This window comes from Rhinopithecus roxellana, chromosome 5, assembly GCF_007565055.1.
Source record: "Rhinopithecus roxellana isolate Shanxi Qingling chromosome 5, ASM756505v1, whole genome shotgun sequence".
Taxonomy (NCBI): domain Eukaryota; kingdom Metazoa; phylum Chordata; class Mammalia; order Primates; family Cercopithecidae; genus Rhinopithecus; species Rhinopithecus roxellana.
This window is the reverse complement of record NC_044553.1, coordinates 134,531,848-134,556,701: the sequence shown is the minus strand read 5'-3', so window position 1 is coordinate 134,556,701 and position 24,854 is coordinate 134,531,848. Positions and strand designations below refer to the sequence as shown.

At 49.1% G+C, this 24,854-nt stretch overlaps 1 protein-coding gene across 2 annotated transcripts in view; it reads right to left on the bottom strand.

Annotated features, from left to right (window-relative positions):
* ESRRB (estrogen related receptor beta) overlaps positions 1-24,854 on the bottom strand; it is a 189,277-nt gene that overhangs the window by 99,413 nt on the left and 65,010 nt on the right. Inside the window, exon 1 of one of the 2 annotated variants that reach the window (XM_030929726.1) lies at positions 10,261-10,322. The exons of the other annotated variant lie outside the window; for it this stretch is intronic. The gene's annotated coding sequence lies outside the window, so the exon portion shown is untranslated. Of the gene's footprint in view, positions 1-10,260; positions 10,323-24,854 lie in introns of those variants that run through there. 2 annotated transcript variants of the gene reach the window in all.

The window sequence follows — 24,854 nt, the reverse complement described above, 5'->3', positions numbered from 1 at the left end:
TTGTATCTCTGGACCTCAGAACCAGCTGCCCTTTGCACAGTGCAGAAGAGCAGAGCACCACGGGGAAGAGGAGAATTCCTGGACTGAATGGAGCCTCACCCATAGGAGCCTGCCTGTTGGAGGATGGCGGATAGAAACAGTTGTTCCCGTGTCTTCACTTTCTGTCCCCAGGTTCCCTACAGTGACTTAAGGCCCAGCTTGAGAACACCTAGTTTCCAGTTTCTGGGTTCTAGGCCAGTGGTTCCCATCTTCCAACCACACGAGATAATGCCCACTCCTGTTCACTACCACCCAAACTGGGACCAATACAAGGTTGACTCTATATGTCAAGTGAGAACATAAAACATGGGAAAAGGCAACCTAGGACAATGATCACATTGTAAAAGAAAAACCATTTTCACATCCCTAATGAGGAAGACCCTAACCTGAGAATCAGGAACAGACTTCAATGGAAGCGGTTCCTTTTGGAAGGCTCCCGACTGTTGTTATTTCCCTCATTTTGTTCAAATCTGCAACAGTCTTCAGATTGAAGTCCATCTGCCACTATTAAGAGTTCTCTGGCCTGTGCTCTTTCTCCCCAAATTATGTTCTCAGCTAGCTATTTTCTTATTCAAAACTTTTAATCACTACCTTTCCCAGAATGGCTTCTCTAGAAGTTTTCCCAGAAGGAAAATGTCAAGGGACAGCAGTACACGAAGTACCCAGTTGAAGGGCTCCCACTGCCAGGCTAATTCTCAAGAGCAGATGAGGTACCAGGAGCAGGAGTGGGGTGCGTGCCTTTCCTCCTTTCTGCCCCCAGCTAGACTCTTGAAAGCTCTGGCTCATTCGGCCCTCCCAGCCAAAGCAGCGTGGGTTCTGTTGGGTAATTTGCAGGTTTGGCTGGTAAGATGAGAAAGGTATAGGCATCTTGCTGGGCCATTATTTATTCTGCCTGGATCAGGGACTGAGCCTGACCTGAGACGGCCACAATTACCCCAGTTCCGCTGGACACCTATGTGACCTCCCACGGAGTTTGCTCCTCAAAACGGCAGCAGCTGGTCAGGAGCAGCAGGGTGTGACTGCGAAGTCAGGAGACCAATTGTGACCAACCGATATTTATACACCCCGGTGAGCACTGTCCCCTTCCACATGGTCACCTTGGGCATCTCTTCCCAGTTCCCAATATGCTGGCTTTGATCAAAGCATTTTTGGAGCTCCTCTGGGAGCTGCCTTTCAGGCCAGATTATCTGAGAAATAGAGTCACATCCTCACTTTCTTTGTAATCAAAAATCGCTTGGCTCAGCTCTGTCACCGAGCTAATTCCCTAGTCTTGCCTCCAAATGACCTCGGCTGCATTAAACATTAAATCCACCCCCAATGGAAGAAGACTTGCCATCAGCGAGCATATTCAAAGGGGATGATGTGGGCTCTGAGGGCATAATGAGGAGGAATGAGTGGTAGGGACATTGCTAGGAAGCCTCCCAGGGTGCACATCCAACCTGTGTTGGCTGCTTGATTTCACCTAGCCTAGCACTGACCCAGGGAGTTGGGGTTCTCTTATCCTCATTAGGCAGATGAGAACACAGAGGCTCAGAGGCTAAGGGGCTTGTCTAAAGATCACAGAGCAATACCAAGGAACCCTTTGGACTCTGTCACAGGGAGCTTCCTGATGGATTGTCAAAAGCATAGGACTTCTTTAAATAGAGATATGTATGCACTGGTTAAAACACACAGCTCACCAGCAAGCCATCCCAGTCTCCCCTTCACACAGCCACAGGGACCTTCCCTCCCAGACCATCCAGATCTGCTGTTTGGACCCATCTGCAAAAGAGGCAGGCTGCAGCCAGGGGACAAGTGGTAGCTTCAGTCCCCAACTTACTGAGTCCAGCAAGACACTTGGGTCTCAGGGTCTCCATTAGGAAAATGAGGATTTAAAAAATCCCTAAACCACCTATGCAACTGCATCCTTTCTGTCACCTCCTACAGTCCCCTCAACAGACAGAGAGACTGAACCGAATCAAATGCAGGATGGTGGTGGTGAGTTGGAATTTAGGAGGCAGGCAGACCTAGGCTGGAGTCAGACTCCACCATGTACTAGCTCAGCAACCTGGGCAAGGCACACAGCCTCAGTTTCAACACCTGTAAAAGGAGGAGCAGAAGAGCTTCTACCTCACAGGGCTGTCACAAGTACTCAATCAGCATGTGTATCTGGGACCTGGAATGGTTGACCCTGAATGCAATGCCCAATGCCAGTCAGCCTCTTACCCCACGTGTATGATCCCTTGACTGCCTAGAGAGGCAATCCTCTCCTCTGACCCCTTCCCCCACAGCCTTACCCTCCTCCCACCCACCGCACCCTGCCAAGAAAGGGCACTGTCTCCCACTGTCTCCCTACTCTAGGGAAATACAAATGAAAGGTGACAAGGTGGTAAGCAGCAAAGCAGAGACCACCCCATTTCCGGGCTGCCTGTGAACTCTAATGGGGGAAGCAATAACAAAAAGCAGACTCAGTTTCCAACAGAGAGAGAGATTGAAATATGGGGGAACTATTTGTCTTCCACAGATGTGTCCAGCACAGTGGACTCTGGAGGTGGGTCTAGGTTTAAATGCGAGCTTTGCCTTGTGTTGGATCTGTGACTTTGGGGGTGCTCCTCAACCTCTCTGAGCTCCCATTTTCTCATCTGGAATACGAGGAAAATGCACGTGCCTACTTTGCAAGACAGTTGTGAGATTCAAAAGTACTAACTGGGTAACACACGACACACTGTGCCTGGCATATAGGAAACAGTTCGATGTGTGCCAGTTAGCAGGGCTATGGAACGAATTTTCCAACAAAGCACAAGCTGATGTGGGAGGCACTGCCCCATGTTTAAAAGGCTAGACATAAAAAAGTCAGAGGATACCCAACGAGGCCCTGCATGTGCCCATTGTCTGTTCCCCATTGATATGAAACAAAGGGGTTTATTCAAAAGGGGAAAGTGTGCAACAGAGACTGCAAGCCCCTGGCTGCTGTTACATCTTCTATAACCTTCCAAACAGGTCAGCTTTGCATGCACATACCTCCTGCCACAGGCGACTTTCTGCTCAGGAGGTAGTGCATTTCTGAGTACCAAACCTCCAGGTTAATCAGAAGTCCCCCTTTTTGCCCCAAACTATTATTCTTTTAAATGTTTTATTATTTTTGAAAAATAGAGACAAGGTCTCGCTACGTTGCCCAGGCTGGTCTCGAACTCCTGGTCTCAAGCAATCCTCCTGCCTTGGCCTCCCAAAGTGCTGGAATTAGAAGCATGAGCCACCATGCCTGGCCTGCCCCAAATTATTTTGTCCCAATTTTTGCCCAAATTTTGTCCAATAAATCTATTTTGGAATTACTCTAAAGCCAGCAAGCCCAGCCTTCGTAAAGAAAATATGAATCTGTGACTGAAGCTGAGATTCCCGGGGTAAGGTCAAACTCCACACATTACTGACACCCTGGATGGGGTACCTGGCACTTTGGCTGTTTTGCATGGGCAGCATCAGAGGGGAGAGAAGGAAAGTCACAGCTGGTCACGCCGGGAGGTTCTGCTGCCCAGACTGGCCCTGGGGGACTGGCCTGCTGGGTGCCGTTGACTGGGGTCTTGGCCGCTAGGGGGTCCTGGGTCACCTCTACACGCCCCCTCCTGAGGCATCTGTAAGATGGGGGCTCAGGCCCCACAGGCAGCCTCTGGAGGTACAAGTCCTATCTGTGACCTGAATCCAAAGGCCCAGCCAAAGGAATAACAATTAGAAATATCACCAGATACACCCTCTTTGATGTGTCCCAACCCGGGGAATTGGTGTCAGAAGACACACAGAAAGCCAGATGGTATTTTCCAGGGTCATGGTCCACCATGGAGTGAAGCCCAGGGCCCCTTTCATGTCCTTTCCCAAGTCAGTCCGTGCCCGGGCGACTGGGGTGGGAGGAGAGACCGCAGAGACACAAGATTAATGGCTTCCTGGGCAGGTGAGCAGCCACCCACTTGGGCAGTCACGATCCTCCAGCGACTCCCTCAGCCTGGCTCCATAAGGCGTGAAGTGGAGAGAGAATCTGGTGGTGAGGCCAACCCTTGCCAATGCAGGCCGAGCCCAGCTGCTGCATCTGCCGCCAGCGCTGGCTCCGGGAGTCGAGCCTCCGGGCTAAGCCTCTGTCTGGGTTTGTCCTGCTGCAGGCAGAGGCACTGGCTTGGTAGGACGTGCACTGCAGGGGACCAGGGGAATTGGTGGGCAGGCAGCTGAAGCAGGGACAGAACCCAGTTTCTAGAGGGCTGTCTGTGCAGAGAGCCGACTTCCAAGTTTTCCTAAGGACCCCTTGTATTTCAATATTTTTCTTAGGAAGGTTTATTAGTTGCTGGCTTGTTTACTCACACTTGGTTCCCTTAACTTACACATTAAAATTGTTTTCATTATAGAATACGTACATACAATCAAAAGAATCAAAGTTAAAAGCAAAAATCTCTCCCAATACCAGGATTCTTAAGCCCATTCCCTACAGCTGATTCAAAGAACAGTTTTTTTATATCTCTTTCCACAAGTTTCAAAAGCATATACCCAGCATTTGGAGCTTAAAAAGCCATGCATGTGATTTTACTCTATCTACTGTCCAGCTACTTGTTTTTTATTTTTACTCAACTCTATGTTGCCTGTATTTTCATCTCAGTCCACATGAACCTATGAAGGCTTTTTTTTGATACGGAGTCTCGCTTTGTCACCAGGCTGGAATGCTGTGGCGTGATCTTGGCTCACTGCAACCTCTACCTCCCAGGTTCAAGGGATTCTCCTGCCTCAGCCTCCTAAGTAGCTGGGACTACAGGCACGCACCATCACGCCCAGCTAATTTTTGTATTTTTAATAGAGATGGAGTTTCACCATGTTGGCCAGGATGGTCTCAAACTCTTGACCTCGTGGTCCACTTGCCTCAGCCTCCCAAAGTGCTGAGATTACATGTGTCAGCCACTATGCCTGGTTGAAGGCCTCTTTTTAATGCCAAAGCATTTCTCAATCACGCCCCCCCACCCCAAGTACCAAGTATCATAATCTTGGACTTTCAGTCTTCATTAGGTGGAAAAATACATCATAACTCCTAATTCAGCAATACTTTAAAATGAATTTATACTTTTCTTTTGAATGACCATAGCCATATTTACAGAGAATGCTTGGGGTATCTCTGGCTTTGTGAGGCTGACAGTACCCTGCATAAAAGCATTTTGTAAGCATTATTTTATTAAATCCTTCTGCAACCCTGTAAGAGAAGGATTCTTACTCCCGCTTTTCAGATAAGGCCAGCCTGCACAGGGAGGTTAGGTGACTTGCCCCAGGGTACACAGCAAGGGAGAGTTGTCAGCTGAATTCACACCTGTCTGACATCAAAGGTCCTGCTTGCTCTGCCGCACAACACAGGGGCTGTCTACTCCTTCACGTTCTTCTAGTGTGGGCCGTGAGTCAGAAGGGACTCCTTCCTTCACACGCCCTGCTGCAGTCCCCAGGGAGCCAGCGGTGTTCAGATCCATGGTAATATTGCCAGACCCTCAAGTGACCTCGGAGCTGGGATAGCCAGTTAGGTACTGACCTAGGACACAGGCTGGAGTAGCTGGGATGCTGCCTGGCAGCAGGGCAATACATTCCTATTTCTGTACTGACCATGGAATGAGGCCCCGGGAAGGCCAGCATGAGCCAGACAGTGCACACGGCTTAATTCTCATGTAGCTCTTACCTCTCCATCTCCTCCTCCCACGGAGCAAGGGGCTGACTGTCTGAAATGGAGAGCTCCTACTGAGGTCACCGAGGGCAGAGAACAGCCTAAACGGATGGCCCAGGGAGAGAAGTGAGGGGCCCACGGGCCCACATCAGGAGATGACGGCAGCAAAACCTGCGAAGGAGGCCACCTTGCCCAGACGGCCAGCTCATCTTCCCTCCTACCAGTTTCCCTCTATCAAAATTCTTTTTATCTTTTAATTTTCTTACATGGGAAGGTTCGTGTCAGTCTGTCCAGCCCTCCTCTGGCTCTGCGTGGCTCCTGCAGTTTCCTCACCCTGCCCGGCCTGAGGTGGGTATGCAGTGACACTGGCACAGTCACATCAGTGATCTGCACTGCCTGGCCGGAGGCTCACCATTTAGGTACTCAGAGCCCCAAGGTCAAAGAGGCCCTTAATGCAGCTGACAGCAAATGATTTGCATCCACAAGATGCAAGACAGCTCTGGGTAAAGGTAAAGAGGCCAAGCCCTGGGTTTCCTTCTGCACCTAAGCTGCAGAACTGCACCCAAGGCCCTCATCAGCTCAAGCTCTCAGTTTTTTCATCTGTAAAATGAGGGCGCTGAAGCCAAGGAGCCTCCCTCCCAGCCCCCATAGGCTGCATCCTCTTTGGGGAGGAGAGTACTAGCCACATGAGGTGCTCAAGGGATACCAGGGATACCCTTCAGTATAAAAGGCCCAGAAAGAGAGAAGGAGGCAAAACATGAGTAGCCACAAGATGCACTTTGCACAGCACCTGGCTCATAGTGGGCAGTCAGAAGATGTTAGCAAATATTACTATCATCTTGAGCATCAGCAAGGAGAAAAATATAGGGAAACTGGCCTAGGACGACAGAGGCAGGGATACAGGTCTAGAAAGAAAGAAGGATGGGGAAAAAGAAAAGAGCCCAGCATCAAAGAGAAGCTGGTTTTGCCTGGAGTGGCCAAGTCTACCTGTTACAGGCACAATCTCTGATCTCATCCATGTGACCAGGAACTGGAAGTACTAAAACTAGAATCCGAAGTGTTCTAGGCTGGGCACGGTGGCTCATGCCTGTAACACCAGCACTTTGGGAGGCTGAGGAGGGCATATCACCTAAGGTCAGACCAGCCTGGCCAGTATGGTGAAACTCTACTAAAAATAAAAATAAATAAATAAAAAATTAACCAGACGTGTTGGTGCATGCCTGTAATCCCAACTACTTGGGAGGCTGAGGTGGGAGAATCGCTTGAACCTGGGAGGCGGAGGTTGCAGTGAGCTGAGATCGTGCCACTGCACTCCAGCCTGGGTGACAGAACGAGACTCTGTCTCAAAAAAAAAAAAAAAAAAAAAAAAAGAATCCAAGGTGTTCTTACTGAGAAGACTGCAGCCGTGGAGTCCCTTGCCTCAGCCATCCTGGGGACTCCAGGTCCTCTCGCCCTCATAAAAATCCTCTGATTCAAGTCTGGCAGGCATCTGCTGGACATGGGCAACTGCTTGGAAACGCTTGCAGTTGCCAGCACCTGGCCACACTCTTTACCTGGGCACGGACCAGGGGACCTCTCTCCTGCTCTGATCCCAGGTAATGTTTTTTCTTTGCAGTAAATGTATTTCATGCAAAGTCTTGATGTCATAAAATGTAAAATTTTTAACATAAAATACACTTATAGACCAAAAAAAGAGATCCATTGCCAGACCATATGTGACTATTTTTATTACTATCGTTGCCATGCAAAAGTAGCTGGCACAGAGGAAAGACTTAGGAGGCTGCAGGGCATGGAGACGAGTGTTGTTAGCAAGGTGGTGGCCAAGACTGCACGTAGGGGCGTCTACTGGAGCTACGGTGGGGGCACTTCCCCAGGCAAGTAGGTCTCTAGGGGAAGGCCCATCAGGTTTCTGACTGTGGCCTCACGTCAAGCCTACGGGGTGTCCTGCGAACACTCTGCCAGCCAGGCATGGAGCTGGGTGGTCAAAGAATACACAAGGGAGATAAATCCACAAACCCAAGCCCATGTGTGTTACATCCTGGCTACAGCACCTTACAGACCAAAGCAGGCCTCCCTCTCTGCTATGCCCCAAAGGCTTTGCACAGGAAATTGGTCTCCGGTGCCTCCCTGCCCCACATGCCCACACAGAGGCCTTCCCAGGGCTGTCCACAGGCCCTGGGTTCCAGTTCACACATATGGACCACCCCCAAGTGGCTCTTCTCTGTGAAGGCCAGTGGCCATGCAGGGCTACTGACCCAGGGAGCAGCAAGGAGGTGGGCCTGCCCTTCCCTCTTCCTCATTCTTTCTTGGCAAATGGAAGCACTTCTCTCGGCACGGCATGAACAGATCCCAACACTGGCTCTTTCAGGTGTCCTGACCCTCTCCACAGCCGTACTGGGATGAGGCTTTGGTGGCACCCTCCGAGCCACATGCCTGTCTCAGGGCCTGCGCTCCCCTTTCCTGAGCCCAGGGTCAACTGAACAGTTCAGCCTGAGACCACGTTAATGTGTTGGGAAAAGCACCAGGAAGGTTGGCCTGGAAAGACAGAGATCTGCGATAGAAACAGTGGGTTTTCTGGGCCCCTGGAATTCTGAGCTATTTCAGGCAGACAGACTTGGATGTGCATCACTGGCTCTTGAAGTGGACCCACTGCGCCACCTTGGGCAGTCACTCAACTCCTCTAGACCTCTGTAAAGCGGGAACAGGACTCCCTACTTAGGTATTACTGTAAAGATCAAAGACATCAAATGCTAAAACAGTAGCTTCCTTCCCCTCTAAGTTGATAAATTCTAGCACTCCCCAAAATCTACTCACAGAAGCTCTTAGAGCCCAGGGACCCTGTGGCGCTGTTTCTCGGATATGCCCCTGCCTGCCAGGGCCGCTGGCTTACTCCCCCACACACCACTCTGCACTCTGACTCAGGGAACACAGTGTCCCAGTGTCTCTGCTTCTACGGACATCCCGAAATACCAGCAGCCAGAGCAGGGCCTGGAGGTCCCTCCCTGCCCTGGGGCCTGCTGAGAGCCACGGGGACCCGCTAAGTACTGCAGTTACTCAGAACAGAAAGCCTTCTAAGAGCTATCAGGCTCTAAATGAAGGCTGCAGGGACAGTGCCGGCAGAAAGAAACAGAGTTCTTCAGAGAGTCCAGACACAGGTTAGATAGGAAGTTGCTCCCAATTAATGAGTTGGAGCCTGGCGAGGTGGTTCCTCAGCCCCCTCTAGGCCCTCAACCCCTTGGATACTCACCCCCATGCCTCAGTCATGTGTGCCTTGTTGTGAATTAGAATAACTAGGTTCAGAGCCCACCCACCTCCTCAACCAGGCACTCTTGGACAGTGAACAACCTGTACAACTGAACAGGTAACCCACCAGTGGTTCTCCCCAAAGCACAGATTTTCTCAAAATGTGTCTAAACCTCTGCCTCGTGTTTACTGAAGGCTCCTCCATGACTGACCCTGTGCTGCCGACGAATCAGAACCAAATGGGCCCTTGAGGAGCTCAGGGTAAAGTGAAAGACTCCCATAGTGAGGTGGGAAGGAAGGGCTTCAACTCTCAAGGCTGCTTTCTCCTTGGGAAGGCCACTCCGAAGGGCATTTGTCTACAGACCAGGGATGCAAAGAACAGGAGACCCCAGCAATCAGCTGCAGCTTCTGGCCTGTCCAGCATGCAGATGGATGCATTGCCAGGGGTCTGTGGGCTTGTAGTGCACTTACCATTGGAAAAAGGGTTGGGCTGGGAACTGTGTATATCTGAGTCACTGAGCTGCCCCTTCTGATGGCAAAGGTCTGAACCTGAAGCAATTTCCAGGTAACAGAGAGATTAAGCAAATCCTCACTCCAGGGGCCTGTGTTGGCTGGGACCCAGGGAACCTCCACGGAGGAGTCTAGAAAAGCCCAAACCCCCTCTGGCTCTTTCCTGGCCTCTGCTGTCCTGGAGGCTGCAGACCAAATCTTCTCACCTTCCCACTTTGCTGTAGCATCCCAAGAAACCACAATGAGGCCAATGTAACCTCAAGTGTGTGCTCCAACTCGGGATTGGCCAGGAATATTTTCTTTTCTTTTTTTTTTTTTTTTGAGGCGGAGTCTCGCTCTGTCGCCCAGGCTGGAGTGCAGTGGCCGGATCTCAGCTCACTGCAAGCTCCACCTCCCGGGTTCACGCCATTCTCCTGCTTCAGCCTCCCGAGTAGCTGGGACTACAGGCGCCCGCCACCTCGCCCGGCTAGTCTTTGTATTTTTAGTAGAGATGGGGTTTCACCGTGTTAGCCAGGGTGGTCTTGATCTCCTGACCTCGTGATCCGCCCGTCTCGGCCTCCCAAAGTGCTGGGATTACAGGCTTGAGCCACCGCGCCCGGCCGGCCAGGAATATTTTCTCCACTCGCAAAGCCAGAGGAGCCCTTGCCTTCATGGGCATGACCACACAGCCCAGCATTTCCAGAGAGGGCAGCTGCCTCCTTGCAGGGTCCTGGGACCCCGCTGCAGCCACACACAGAGGCTCCCTTCGTGCTGCAGCTTGGCTGTTCTTGGCATCTGCTCCATTCCTCTCCTGACCTCACCTGTGCCTGCCTCACCTGTTCAACCATGTTGTGCTGCTGTGGCCTCATTTCCTCACAGGGCCTGGGGCACAATCCTCTCACGCCTGGAGGCTTAAGCATATCTCTCCATCAGGGTCTTTCCCCTTGGAAAATTCATGGTTTTCACTTCCTGCACTTAGCTCCTCAAGTTAAATCCCACACACAGGGGTCCTGTAAGGAAAAGACATGAACCTTACGCTCTAGAAATAAAAGGAAAAGACATGAACCTTACGTTCTAGAAATAAAACTTCCATTCCTCCATCTGTTTCCATAGAATTTGGATAGGGAGCAATGAGAAGAAATACTAAAAAGAGCTAATACTTATTGAGCACCTACTGTGTACCAATTTCTGCTATAAGTAGCTTATGTTTATCAATTTTTTTTTTTTTTTTGACACTGAGCCTCACTCTATTGCCCAGGCTGGAGTGCAATGGTGCAATCTCGACTCACTGCAATCTCCACCTCCTGGGTTCAAGTAATCCTTCTGCCTCAGCCTCCCAAGAAGGTGGGATTACAGGCACCCACCACCACATCTGGCTAATTTTTGTATTTTTAGTGGAGACGGGGTTTCACCATGTTGGCCAGGCTGGTCTCGAACTCCTGACCTCAGATGATCCACCCATCTCTGTCCTCCCAAAGTGCTGAGATTACAGGTGTGAGCCACCACACCCAGCCATGTTTATCAACTTTTAATATTTACAGCAATCCAACGTGGAAGATCACAGCAGAAGAGGAATCTGAAACACAGGGAGATTGAGTCATTTTTCTGGGGTCACAGAGCTGGGTTGTGACGGAGCCAATGCAGTGGTGTGGTAATAAATGTTCAACAACTAGCTGGGGGAAGGCAGATCTGTAGCATTTGCCAATTTCTGTGGTGTAAATACTCCCATCATGGCCATTCTCAAACTACCAGTGTGTCATAAGAGAACGCAGGCTTGGGAAGAGACAGGCATCAGCTCGGCATTGCATGGTTTTTCCACCGTACGTTAGGTGTAAATTGACTGCAAGAACGTAAAGTGAAATGTACTAAGATATGAGGAAGTGAGGAGTGGTATTTATCACCTTTGTTTTTAATACAATGTATTTAACTATAAGTTTATACCATTTAATTTTTAATAACAATTGTGTTTGACCATCAGCCCACAGAACTGCTGAACATTTAACAATGAGCTCTCCTGAGCTGGTTTGAGCTGGTTCCAGCATACCACTGGGACCAGGATTTCAACTCAGTCTGGAGCTAGGGTTTTTCCTCCTAACCACGACACTAGACTGCCTCCCAGAAGGATATAATGCTTCCCTAGCCAGAGCTGCCTCCATGGCTCAACCAGGGCAAAAGATGTAGCAGAACCAGTGCTCTCCTGGTTACCTCTTCCCAGGCCCTTTTTTCTCCCTTTTTTCCCCCAAGGGCCTCCCCTTTAACTACTTCCAATCCCCTCACGTTAGCTCGACCAACATTTATTAAACACCTACTCTGTGTCACTAGGGACACAGAGATAAGCTTGGACTCTAGGACCTCATGATCCAGGAGAAAAAATAAACAAATATTCAAATCCAACAGATTGTAACCCAGTCAGGGGCATGAGACAGAGAACAGCTGCAAGGAGAGAGACTAATTCCCCCAGGGAGAAGTCAGGGATGGCTTCACACAGAGGGAGATACCTAAGCAGGGTTTTAAAGGATAAATAGAAGTTTGCTAAGCAGATCAGGGTGGGGGGAAGCAATATAAGAAGGACCAGATCTGAGGTGTATACATAGGTAAAAGTTTTCCAGACGTAGGAGGGGACTCAACAATGAAGAGTGGAAGGGAAGAACTGAAGATATGCTCCATATCTTGGCTTGGGTGGGTCCCTGCCTAAAGAGACATGAGGAGAAGCAGGTTTGGAGTGTGATGTTGTGCACGTGCTGCTCTGTGGAGCCTGCGGGATTTTGCATGTGCTGCTGTGTGGTGACTGCAGGAATCCAAGACAGGCACCAAGGTAGGGCACTGAGACTCAGACTTGGGAGCCATTGGAGAATGGGCAATAAGAGAATGGTGGGAAGGCATGGAACAGGAGAAAATGCAAGCTGAGAAGAGGGAAGTCGGCTTCAAAATATGTTTATGATAGACTCCAGGAGAGGCATGGACGGGATCAGATCACTGGGTGGCCTCCAGAGGCTGGGCATGGGCCCTTGGAGGATGATATCAGTAAGACCAAAAGTTCCTTTCTACAGCTTTCTCCTGTGCCTAGGACAAGGATGGAAGCTGAGCTGGGGGATGAGGGGTCCGACTCTGTGCAGCGATTCTTCCACCTTAATTTTTTTAGAACCAAGACATGGGTCTTGGTCTTTTCCCCCTCCACCCCCACCTCAAACTTTGCCCAAGTGTTAGATCCACACAGTGTTAGATGGGGCATTCTGAAGGCAGGAATTAGGAAGCTGAAATTCTAGATGCAATGAGCGACACATAATATGGGGGTGAGGAGTGCAGGCACACAGCCAGACTGCCTCTGTGCAAATCCCAGCTTTGTCAGTTGTGTGACCTTGGGCAAATGACTTAATGTCTCTGCACCCCAGTTTCTTTACCTGTGAAATGGGGGATGGTAATAATACCTACTGCCTAGGATTGTTGTGAGGAAGTGATGATTTCATACATGAAATATTCTAAGGCAAAGCCTGACACAGAGTAAATACTCAATACATGTCAATTACTACAACGATTACTATTGCTATTACAGTCGCCCATCTCTGGCCTTACACTTTGTAGTTAGCTCTCCTATCCACCCGCAGACACTTTTCTTACATCAGATCCTGAAATGATCCCCCAGAGAATTAGGTGGCTTGGAGAAGAGCGTCTGAACACCAGTATCTGGCTCTGAAAATCATGCTGGCTGCACGGCTTCTGCATATGCAGCAGCTTGGAGGGCATTCTTCAGACCGAATGAGACCTGAGCACTTTCCAGTGCCATCTGGAGGTCAGGCAAGCCACGGAGGCAGTGAGTGTGTTGTGCGTAGGTGTGCATGTGTGCATGCCGGGGCTTGGGAGGAATACCACACTACAAGGCAGCTGCAGTGCTAAATTGCATGGAGCAGGGCTCGGAAAGATGAGAACCACAGCTGCTTTCTAAAGCCAGGGTCCTGAGCTCACTCCTGAGCTTCTGAAGGCTCACCCCCTGGGATTCTCCCTGCACCTTCCCACCAAGGGAGGGCTCTGTTACAGAACTGTCACCCATGGGGTGCAGTGCCAGTCAGTGCCTGTAGGGGGCTCTAGAGCTCTTCCATTCCCCGTACCCTGGGCTGTGAGGGCACCAGGCTTAAAACAATGGTTATGTTTACCAGGGCTGTGCGACTGTGCTGTTCCGAGAGGTGAATGAGGGGAAGCTGGGGTCCGCTGGTACCCTGTTGGCGAGCCCCGGTTCATCCATGCTCTCAACTAGCTCTGCTTCAGGTTTGGAGTCCTAATCCTCCCTGCTCCACCACCTAACACTGACTTGGGCTGCTTCCCCTCAGCCTCCTGGGAGACCCTCCCAAGGGTCAGCCTCTGGTCCTTGTGTGGGGAGGTAGGGAGAGCTGCTGCTTTGGCCTCCAAGGTGAGGTAAGGGTAACTTCCGGTTTCTGGGGTCTCGGGTTCTGGCAGTCCAGCACACCAACCAGTTTGTCAGGGAAACAATCAGGCATAGACAGGTTCCCAAAAAGACTTGACTTACCCTGTTCCTCCCTAAAGCAAAATTCAATAGCCCTGGGTGCTGTTAGGAGACCTCATTCAGCAGATTTATTTACTTAATTGTAACTCTATCAATATATCTGGATGACGGAACTTACCCACTGCCTTATCTAAGGGCATGGCCAGCCTAACACGTTCATATTGGTAACATGTTAAAGATGGTCATTTGGAGGCAGAGACAGGCAGATCACCTGAAGTCAGGAGTTAGAGACCAGCCTGGACAACATGGTGAAACCCCGTCTGTACCAAAAATACAAAAAAATTAGCCAAGTGTGGTGGCGGGCACCTGTAGTCCCAGCTACTCAGGAGGCTGAGGCAGAAGAATCGCTTGAACCCGGGAGGCAGAGGTTGCAGTGAGCCGAGATCATGTCACTGCACTCCAGCCTGGGCGACAGAGTGAGACTCTGTCTCAAAATAAATAAATAAATAAATACAATAAATAAATAAAAATAAAAAATAAAAAACTGAACATAGAATCAATCTTTGGGGCTTGGTCAAAAGCAGAAAAAAAAAATAAGAGCAATGTGTTTCTTATCAGACTAATTTAAGAAAAACAGTCATGGGTAGGTAGCATTGCCAGATTTAAAAAGTATTGCATGGGATTTACTTATACGAAAAAAGATACCAGTGTTTATCTAAAATTCATATTTAACTGGGTATCTTGTATTTTAATGGACAGCCCTACTGAAAATACAGGGATTCATTCAGAGGAAAATTTCCTATTCATCCTCTCCACCCCAAATTGTAATTCCTTCTTTAATCCCCTTGTGTTATATGTTGACACGCAAGTCATATTGATCACATTAAACAAAGTAGTCAGTTCAAGCACCCAGTCTCACTGCTAGGGAAGACTATAATTGTGAGATTATGTCAAATGAATGAAAAGTAACACCCCTAAGATAACATCAAAAAATTAGTAACACTGGACATTTCATGCACACCTACTATGTGCCTGGTGCTTGTCCTCTGACTAAATCTTCAAAACAACCCTGGGAAGTAGATACTATTAGTGGAAACTGAAAAGAGAATCTACACATCTAATTTCTGTAGTTCTGGGAAAAGCATGTAAATTTCTGGCCAACTGCTTCCTGAGAAAGAAAGGGGAGGGAAACCAAGAAGGACTCTATCCCATCAACAAATGGGCTTATTCGTAATGCAAAGCTAGGTTGGTTGCTATTTGGTTATATGCCACTTACACAGGAAACTGTCTTAATTTCAGTGAAATATCACTGGCTTGGAGTACGGGATGGTAGGGAGAGCAGTGAGTGGGAACCCCGTAACAGTCAGCAGTCAGTTGGCCTTACAACTGAGGAAGATGCGTTATACTCGGGATAATCAATAGCTCATTTGCCGTGTATAAAGGCACCCCTCAAGCCACCCCCAAACTCTCGGTGACAGTGACACACAGATTCCAAATGTTCTCTGTAAGAAAAAACACCCTTTCTCCTAATCCTTCTTAAACTCAACAAGACTGATTGGTTTTTATTATTCATGAATTAATTTTTTACTCAGGGTCCAACAAGGGAATTGAAGCTATAAAATTTCTTACCCATTGAGGGGGAAAGCAGATCTCCACCTGAGCAGCACAGCCAGAGTCTTGCTTGCATTCCTTGGGGGTGGAATGTTTTGTTTGTTAAATCAGTTAATAATCAATTAATAATCCAAAGCTTTGGGGTTTGGTTGGTTTTTTTTTTCCTGAGGAAAAGAATTGAGTAAGAACATGAGTAAGAATACTAAGATGGAAAAAAAACACAGAGAGCTAGGGGACCCTGGAATATTAGGTGAAGCAGAGCTGCTTCCTCGTTCCACGATACATATACAAAAAAGGAAATGAGAGAGGAAATAAAAGCATTGTCAGATTCGAAAGTAATGCACAGATAAGCATGGTCTGTAGGTGAGCAGGCTTCAGGTCTGGGAGTCGCCATGAAGCATCACAAGAAGGGTCACGGAAATTCAGAGAGGTCAGTTCCCTGATGACCTCCCTCTAATCACCTCCAGAGTGCAGGTTGAGGTACCCAGGAGCAGGGACAACGGCCTCATAGAAGCCAAATAGCCAAGAAGGCGATCAAGGGTGGAGAGGTGACTTTGTCCTCTCTCTTCACGCAGTTCTTCTCCCAGATACTCATATGCGCCAAGTCATAACCCCCCTCGTCTGCTCTGTGCCTTTGGTCTGCAAACCTCTCATGAGAACGCAGCCAGAGGAACCAAGAAGCAAGGGGAAACTGGGAGGCAGAGCATGGCAGGGGGCACAGAAGCTGGCGGTAGTGGGGTCAAACTTGGTACATGCATCACTAACAAGAAACATTTCTCCCGTCTTCATTCAAAGGCAAAGTACCCAGCATTTCTCAGGGGGGCGGGGGGTTAACACTGTATTCTCCTCTACCTGCCTGTTCATATTCAGAGACCAGAGAGTTTTTGCTCATGGGTGAATTCAGACATGCAAACCTGCAGCCTTTGCATGCTTATGTTTGCACGAAGATATTTATGTTTGGGAGCAAGAAACGGCCACCCTCATCCAGCTACTATGAGAAAAATGGTTATGAGAATTGCTTTGCGATTTTTGGGAAGAAAAAGGTACAAGCTGTGATTACTGTAATCATAATTATTATAACCATCACATTAAAATTGCTACTATTTCTGTAAAAGCAGCGTTCTTTCTGCCAAAGCTTGTTAGCTTGACTGCTTAGGTAGACAATGTCAACACACCCAAGAGACAAATGACAAAGAGTGAAGCTAAAAGGAAGAGGATAAATACTGCACTCTGCATGCTGAACTCCTGTTTCACCATCAAAAGGAAATGTGTTTTGCTGATCGATTAGGAAGACAAAAACAAAAGCATACAACAGCTCATTTACTGTGCATCACCAAGATCCCAAACTCGGGTTCCAAGCGTAGGCGGTGACATGAGGGGAGGGATTTAAAAGTCGATTTTGAATAATATTTAGTGCTTCTTCATATCCTCACCCATACGTGCAGCCCCTATCACCACGCTCCTCAGGTAACAAACAGACCACCTGAAATTTGCTTTTAAACAGCAGGTCTATACCCTTCTTGTTTTTTCCACCAAAACGTGAGCCAGCCAGTGACCATGGATAAAAGTATTGATGGCAGAATCAGAATAGAGGGGCCAATTATAGGCATTCTGCTTTGGGACTTTACCCAACTAATCATGCTCCGCACCTCTGAAAAGCTCAACCAGCCACACATACACATACACATACACACACACACTCACACTCAGGCAGACCACACACCTATACTCCTTCCTCCAAAACAGTCGAGGAGGGATAAAAGGACAAGGGCAAACTACAGCAAGTTGGAATAAAAATAGAGGGGAAAAAATGAAGACAAAGGAAAATGTTAAATTGTAAAACATGAGAGAAATCTCATCTGAAAGAACACCCTCCTTCACCCCTTCCATCCTCTCCTATAGCATTTCCTTACACGTGTATTTCCTTGTTCTTTGCCCTTCAGAAACCAAGAACACATGAAAAGGCCAGTGATGCTCAAAAACCCTTTATCAGGCGTCATTTTTAAAGCATAAGCCAGACGAAAATGCCAAAAACATAAATACAATAAAAATTTCAAAATGAATAAACAAAAAGAATAAAACAAAAAAAAACTAATTTATGAACTCAAGTCAATTCAAGCCATTAAAAATAAACGAGCCAAATTAAAGACACATTCAGTATTTGGGGTTTTTAAACTCATCGTTTCCTTGATAGAAAAGATTGAATTCAGTTGGCCACTTCACGTTCGGACAGTTTAAATGCAGGAAGTTAGTAAACACCTATGGTCTCTGATATGATTTTCAATAAAAATTGATCACATTTGAAATCAGAAGATACAAACAAAGGCTTGTTGGAGTTTGTTTAACTGCCTTTTGACCTCTGAATGAAATGACTTTGAGAAATAAAATAACATTTTCCAGAAAACCATTCCCTGAAAAGGTTCAGTCCTGGGGACTCTGAATGACAATATTGAATAGAATATTTTAAAGTCCTAAGGAACAAAAGAAAGACTTTTTTTAAAAAAAGAAACTTTTAGACCAAAATGTGTATAGGTTTAAAAGCACAGTAAAATGAAGACTGAAAAAATTCTATCTCTAAGTCCCAGGAAAACTTTTGTTTTAGATTTATACAATTTTAACTCAAACTCAGACAATTCTGAATTTAAAACATTTAGCCAATAATTTATTTCCACATAGTCCGACTCCATAGTGAACATCCCATGGGCTAATTAACCAGTATGATTTTCCTTGATTTAAGAAAACAGTTGACTCTTTAAGCTACAGCCTGTCAATGGCTATTTCCAGGGAGAAAAGGGGAAGTCGGGAACCTGGAACAGAATGGCTCAAATGCTCCTTTGAGTGTGGCCATCTGCTATCCTGGAGAAGGGCAGGACTCCCTTCCCTCCCTCTCTGGGGTCTGCCCCAGCCCTACCCAGGCCAGAAAATTGCAGAGAGGCTCTTAAGACTGAAATCCTCTGGGCAAACCAGAGGGACAGCCACCTAGCAGGTGCCCCTGTAGTCCCCTTTGCACCATGGATGAACCAATCCCAAGGCACGGCAGCCCCTGCTGGAATGTGGTCACAGCCAGACCTCAGCCCAGGCAAGGGGTATAGCAGGCAGCAGGAACATGTTTAAATAGCAGAGCCCCTGTCCACTGTCACCCCATCTAAAAGGGGACTACCCACCGGAACACACTCACACATGTGCACACACAGGTTTCCCATGGTGGAAAGTCTCTTAGGCGTGGACATGGCTTTTGATGTTTCGAGGTTCAGAAACACCCTCTACAACAGGGGCTTCATTGGCAGCACAGAAGGACTTGACACTCTGTTAAGCAATGACTTATAAAGAAAGGTCCTCTTAGGACCCTTGATGATTTTAATCCTGATCAGTACAGAAGGGCACCCTAGAGAGGCAAATACAAGCACACTCATAGCAGGGAGGGAACAGACCATGCAGCTCCATGTTCCCCACTTGTCTGGTGTTTTGGTGTCTTTTTGTTAGATGGTTAACTGGGGAGGTCTCTGTTCCTAGAAACAAATTGAGCCTGTGCTGTCCTATGATCAGCTTCCCTCACGACTCTGAGTGGGACCACCCAAAGCAGTCCAGCTCTGTGGAACACCTGCTCAGAGTCCAGGAGCCCTGCGAACAGTCACCTCCCCAAAGCTGGCTCTGAGAAGAAGCTGATGAGGTGGGTGAATACAAGCTACTGCACGCTGAGCCCAGAAGCACCAGAGGGAAGTCACAATGAGTCCCTTTAGAGCCACAGAAATGACCAGCATGCACTCAAAGTCCTTCCATCACATCCTTCCAGTGTGGCCAGGAACACGAGGGAAGAAATGGCCCAGCACAGCCTGCTGCCCAGGGTAACAGTGTCTCAAGAGGCGAGGGTCACCAGCCCAGTGCCCTAGGGAAGAAAAACACCTCCCAACTACGGATCTCTCCCAGTCATTGCCCTGACAACCCCTCCTGAGGAAGGTGTTTGGTCCCAGGACAGCCCTGCCATTATCAGAGAAGGTCAGCAGCCTCATCAGTGGCAGGAAGCAGGCTGGCCCGGTGAGGGTTAATCTGCCGGGCCAGCCATTACAGGGGTCACCGTGATGTGCAGAGAAGTTGAGCCTCCCAGTCCCCCAGAGCTGGTCTGCTAATTACATTTGCAATTATAAACACCACAACCTCCCCGTACAGGGACGAAGCCACACCAGTCAACAGGGCTACCAGGATATAATCCCACTCCACCCATACCAGGAGACACCAGGGCAACCCAAAGCCTATGGGCCCCTCCTCCGAGGGAAGACCATGTCTGTGACCATCCCCAGAGGTCTAAGGCTGCTGGGGCTGAGGAAGGGCAAACTCACCAGAGACAGAGCCCAATCAGGGGTCACCAGTGCATACATGCTAAAAAGGTCTTTGATTTATCTCTAGAAATCAACGAAGGCTTCAAGGGCAAACAGGCAGGATGTTCAGGAAGATTCTGGACCAGATTTGGCTAGTTACAGCCCATTCTCAGCTTGTACCCTCCTGGCTTCCTGGGGTCCCTCCTTAGATGCTACACTGACAGCACCTCTCGGGGCTGTAGTGTCACTGGAGGACCCCAGAAGTTGAGCATTCGAGTCAAGCTGGGGCTCCCCACCCCAGCAACATTCAGTCAAGAGCCACCAGACTCTGACAGAAGCTCCCAGGGGAGCTGTGCGGCGTCCTCACTAATTCTGGGCAGAGCTCCTGCTCAGTAGGAAGAGCATTTCGAGGTTCTCACTTAAGAGAGAAATGGACAGAGACCCAATGATGGCCTGTAGGTGTTGGGGGACGCCAGAATGGAGGCAATCAAGATGTGCTGTGGGCTTTACTTTGAAGGAGGACATTATGGTCTAAATATCTGCCATCTCTTCCCTTAAATTTGGAACCAAAAAGAATTTTAATCATTTTGAAGAAGTCACTTAAAGGACCTGGGAAGACAAGTTCTAGAGAAGGGCGCTGCAGAGCCAGGCCAAAAGCATCCTGTTCCTTGCTTGTCTACCGTCTTCGAATGCTGTCTCCTTCTGAATCCTACTCATTCACGGTCAACTCCACCACCCACCACCAATGCACACGCTCCCTCAATGTCTCCCTGTCACATGCATCCTTCCTCTGGCCCATCAGAGGTAGGCAGATCTTTGCTCAAAAGAAAAAGGGCATTCAGCAGAGGGCCGAGGAAGGGGATAAACTTTCTCAATGAGTTTAGATTATCTTTAAAAACCACTTGGCAAGATGTCCAATTATCAGGAATATTAATGGAGCGCATGCAGGACAAAGTTATAAGGGCCCCTGAGCTAGGGCCAGGGGTGCTCTGAGAAGGCAGAGTGTGACATGAAATCTCTGTCACCGCCACCTCCTTCGAAGTGCTTTCCCCGAAAGTCCCCTCTGCCCCTCCTCTCCCAGACTAAATGGAATATTTATTGATTACTCCAAATCAATAGAATAAAAAGGTTCCTGTTTGGTGGCCAGGTTATTTCTTTGTGGTTTTTTTTTTTTTGTTTTGTTTTGTTTGTTTTAAGAAACAGATCTTTTTCATATATCCTCGTTATCAGCAAAATAAAGGATTGTTTCTAAAATGAAAAGGGTTGGGGGAAGTAACAAACTCCAAGAGGAAATTTCCAGTGATGTCAGGATCTCACTGAGCTGGAAAGGGCCTTACCTGGGACCGGGGCCCTCCAACATTGACCTAATGTCTCCTCCCAGTTTATCGCCTTCAGGCCTGAACACCTCCCACCTCCTATCACCCATCGTCTTCCATGGCAGCGCACACCTCCAGAAGGGTGACAGGCACATAAAGGTTTATTTCCTAGAGCCCCTCCCTTGGAAAACTGAGACTAATGTCCTCACTCTGATTTATTTTTAAATGTACCATTAAAAATTAATTTCCCCCTTTGTTTTTCTCTGGGTCACTGACTCTGAATTACCATGTGGCATTTTTTCTACGTGTGAACTCACATATTTTACCTTCAGGACAATTTGTTCTTTGTTTCTTTAACAACAGCAAAGTGGTCATCAGATGGTGGGGAAGACAGCCCCCTTGCTCTCTGGGCTGTGTGCGGTGGGTCTCCAGTGGGTCCAGTCATGGACCCATTTGTACACAGGCACACACAGGCGAGCACGCTGCCTCCCACTCTGGGTGATTATATATGTACATAAAATATTGATTAGAAAGGGTAATGGAGTCACCTACAGGATTAGCTACAGGAAAATGAAAATGAAGGAGAGCAAGGTAGGAAGGTATGTATGTTTCTGTCTGTGTGTGTTCATTTCTCACCTGGGAAAGTGAGAATGACACTACAACATTAACAAATGCTCTCTGTGTGTTAGAAGCAAAGGGAGGACCAGAGAGTTCCTCCTCCCTCAACTCTAGTCCCTGTGCCCTTGGGTTTTCTCAAGTCCGGGAATGTCAACCAATCCACAGGGATCAAAATTGTGAGCAGAGCGTACCCGAACCCACTCACTGTATGTTCCCTTAGAAACGCCAGCACTGTAATGAATCGCTTTGTCCTACTATCCTTCTACCAAACCAAAGAATCCAGTCCCCCACTCTGTTACTTAGCTACTTATGGCTCTAAAGCTATGTCACAAAGCCGTGGGGTAGAGGTCAGAAAGATGTCTCCCCAGACACCAGCCCCAGACCTCCACAAGCTCGTCCTTGAAATGATGCCCCTCTGCGCCACAGCACATGCGGACCCTCCCCAGGCTGCACATATATGTGTAAGAGGCCAGTTCACCAATGCCTGGGCTGCCGCCCAGTGGGTCCTGGGCTTTGAGAAATGACATCTCACAGGGGTGCTCAGTTCCTGGGTGGAGACGGCAGGTATATTTTTGGCTTTTCCTGCGCCCCATGGAGTGAGAAGGTAATTCTTTGCGAAGAAACCGGGAAAGGCTGGGGATCTAAACCCCTGTCAAGCTTAGTTTATAAATGATTTCCATCTCAAACCTTTCCCAGACCCCCAGGACCTCAGCTCCCTCACTTCCTTCTGCTGCTTCCCTTACATTGCCTTTTTGCCCATATTTCTCCTCAAACTCCAGTCAGGGCTGCCGTCAACTCGATGAATTACCCAGCTGTTAAAGCCTCCGTCTCACTCCTTGCTTTCCTGGTAAGCATAATCAAAGAATGGACTTCCTTCATAGGAATTTTCATATTTATTGACTATGACTTGAGCCAGGGACAAACACACAAGTATTTTGTGCTCAACTAAAGAAGTCACCTCTGGAGACAGGGAGCCTTAATAATTTAAATATCCAATATTTGTCATACTTGATCATTTTATGTAAGGAAATGCTCCAAAGCACCAAAACTGTCCACAACCTCACTAACCTCAGGTTCTCCCACCCCATCCCCACCCCAGCTGGAATCTAACCTTTAAAAGGAATGAAAGCCACTTTTCAAGCTGATGGAAATCGGAATCCATTATTATTAAGGATTCCTCTCCCAGACCAGCGCCTTCTGCCGACATTCTGGGGGCATCTAAAGGGCCCTCTGCCCGAGGGTGGAGTGGGGAAAATCCCCAGATTAGAAGCAGGAACAGTCTGGTCAACAACACAAGCCCTGCTGTGGACAGCTGCCCTCTCTCCCAAGCGGGGTGCACCGTGGTGGAGGTGGTCCGTGCAGCCAGGAGAGGGGTTAGGTACTTCCTGGGACCCCACATTATCCAGAGTATATATTTTAGAGATGTAGTCGTGGTTCTTTGGGGGAAGGGGAGAGCGAGTGGTACACACATGAAAGCACGGTGGAACTGGAGAAACGCTGACTTTGAGAGTTTAGTTTGCCTCAGAAAAAAAAAGAAGACGAGCACAAAGTTAAGCAGGAAAGCTGTCCGTGAGAACCTAGAGTTTTATTAATTATTATTATTATTAAGCCTTCCGAGGGACCACTTTGCACACTGCACACACCCTGCCTCCGGGACACCCGCCGGGGGCGCCGTGGGGTGCGCAGCGCCCAAGAGGAGACCCGGGCAGGTACCCGAACAGGTGAGGCGGCGACGGTGGACGGTGCCGGGAGGGAAACCGTAGGTGGACAGAGTGGGACCCCCGAGAGCCCGGACAGGACACGCGGGTTGACCACCCGCTGCTTGGGCAATCAGTTCACTTTCCTACTCTGCGCTCTTGGCGCGCTGCCCCGGGGTTGGGGACCCGCGGTTTCTGAGAGTCGCTTCTCGCAGCCCCGGCTGCCGTCCGCACGCACGCCGTTCGGATAACCCCAAGTTCTGGCACCGCGAGCGCAAACCCGCCTCGGAGCAGGGAAATAGTGCCCTTCTGTTCCGCTGGGCGCAGCCTCCCCCAAAGCCGGGAGCGAACTTTGCCTACGACGCAGCGTTGGGTCCGCATCCCCCGGGCGCCCTGGATACGCCGCGCCACGTGCGCACCCTCCGGGCGCCCCACGGGGACCGCGAGACGAGAGCGGCACTGGCCGCCTGCAGTTTCCAAACCGCCACGGCACGTTCGATTTTCTCTCTCTTGCCAGGATCATTTTTGGTCCCCAGGATGGAAATAATAAAACAAAGCGCCCGCGGGAACGCTTTCCCCGACGGGACAGGACATCCTTGCAACCACATCCCTGCACCTGTTCTGGGCTTCTTCTTCCCTTTTTGCTCCATTCCACAAAAACTCAAATATTTTCTCACCCCGGAGCAAGATCAGAGAGGAGGGAGAAAGGGAGAAAGTGCATGAGAAAGCGCCACTCTTGCCCGAAAGTGGATTTGTAAAAGGGGGTGCGGGAAAAAGTTAGAGGCAGGTTTATGCCCTAGAAAGAAACCCAGAAGTGTGCGGCTTTTCCCCTCCTTCGTCCCCCAAGTGCCCCCCGAAGTCCCTTCCACTTTTACACAAGGATGTTCAGAAAAGGAACGGCCATCCCCAGGACAGAGACTGCCGGACGGGCAGAAGGACAGACAGACCGAGAAGCAGGGCACCTACTGGTTGTGGTAGCCGAGGGGTTCCGGGATGCAGAGTTCGGACACGTCCATCAGTCCCGTTTTAGCATTCCCAGTTGGTAGAGAAAGGCGGCGGGGAAATCACGCGGAAGAGCGAGTGAAGGGCACGGGCAAGGTGCGAGCCCGGGCAGGGCACAGTGAGCGCGAGAACGCAGAGTGGGAGGACGCGGCCCCGGCCGGGGAGAGGGAGGCAGAGATCTGTGCGTGCACAGCCGGGCGCTCCCACTCATCCGCACGCTCCGGAGCAAGCGGGCAGAGGGGATGAGAAGCCGTGGAGGAGGCTGGGGCACCAGAGACTTGGAGCCCACTAACCCTACTGTAGCTTTAAGGCTGGGAGACTGATGTATGATTTGGCTCCTATTGGCTATCTCTCAGGGGCTGGACTTAAAGTGACAGAATCAAGCTGGGGTGGGGGGAGGGGAGTGAGCCA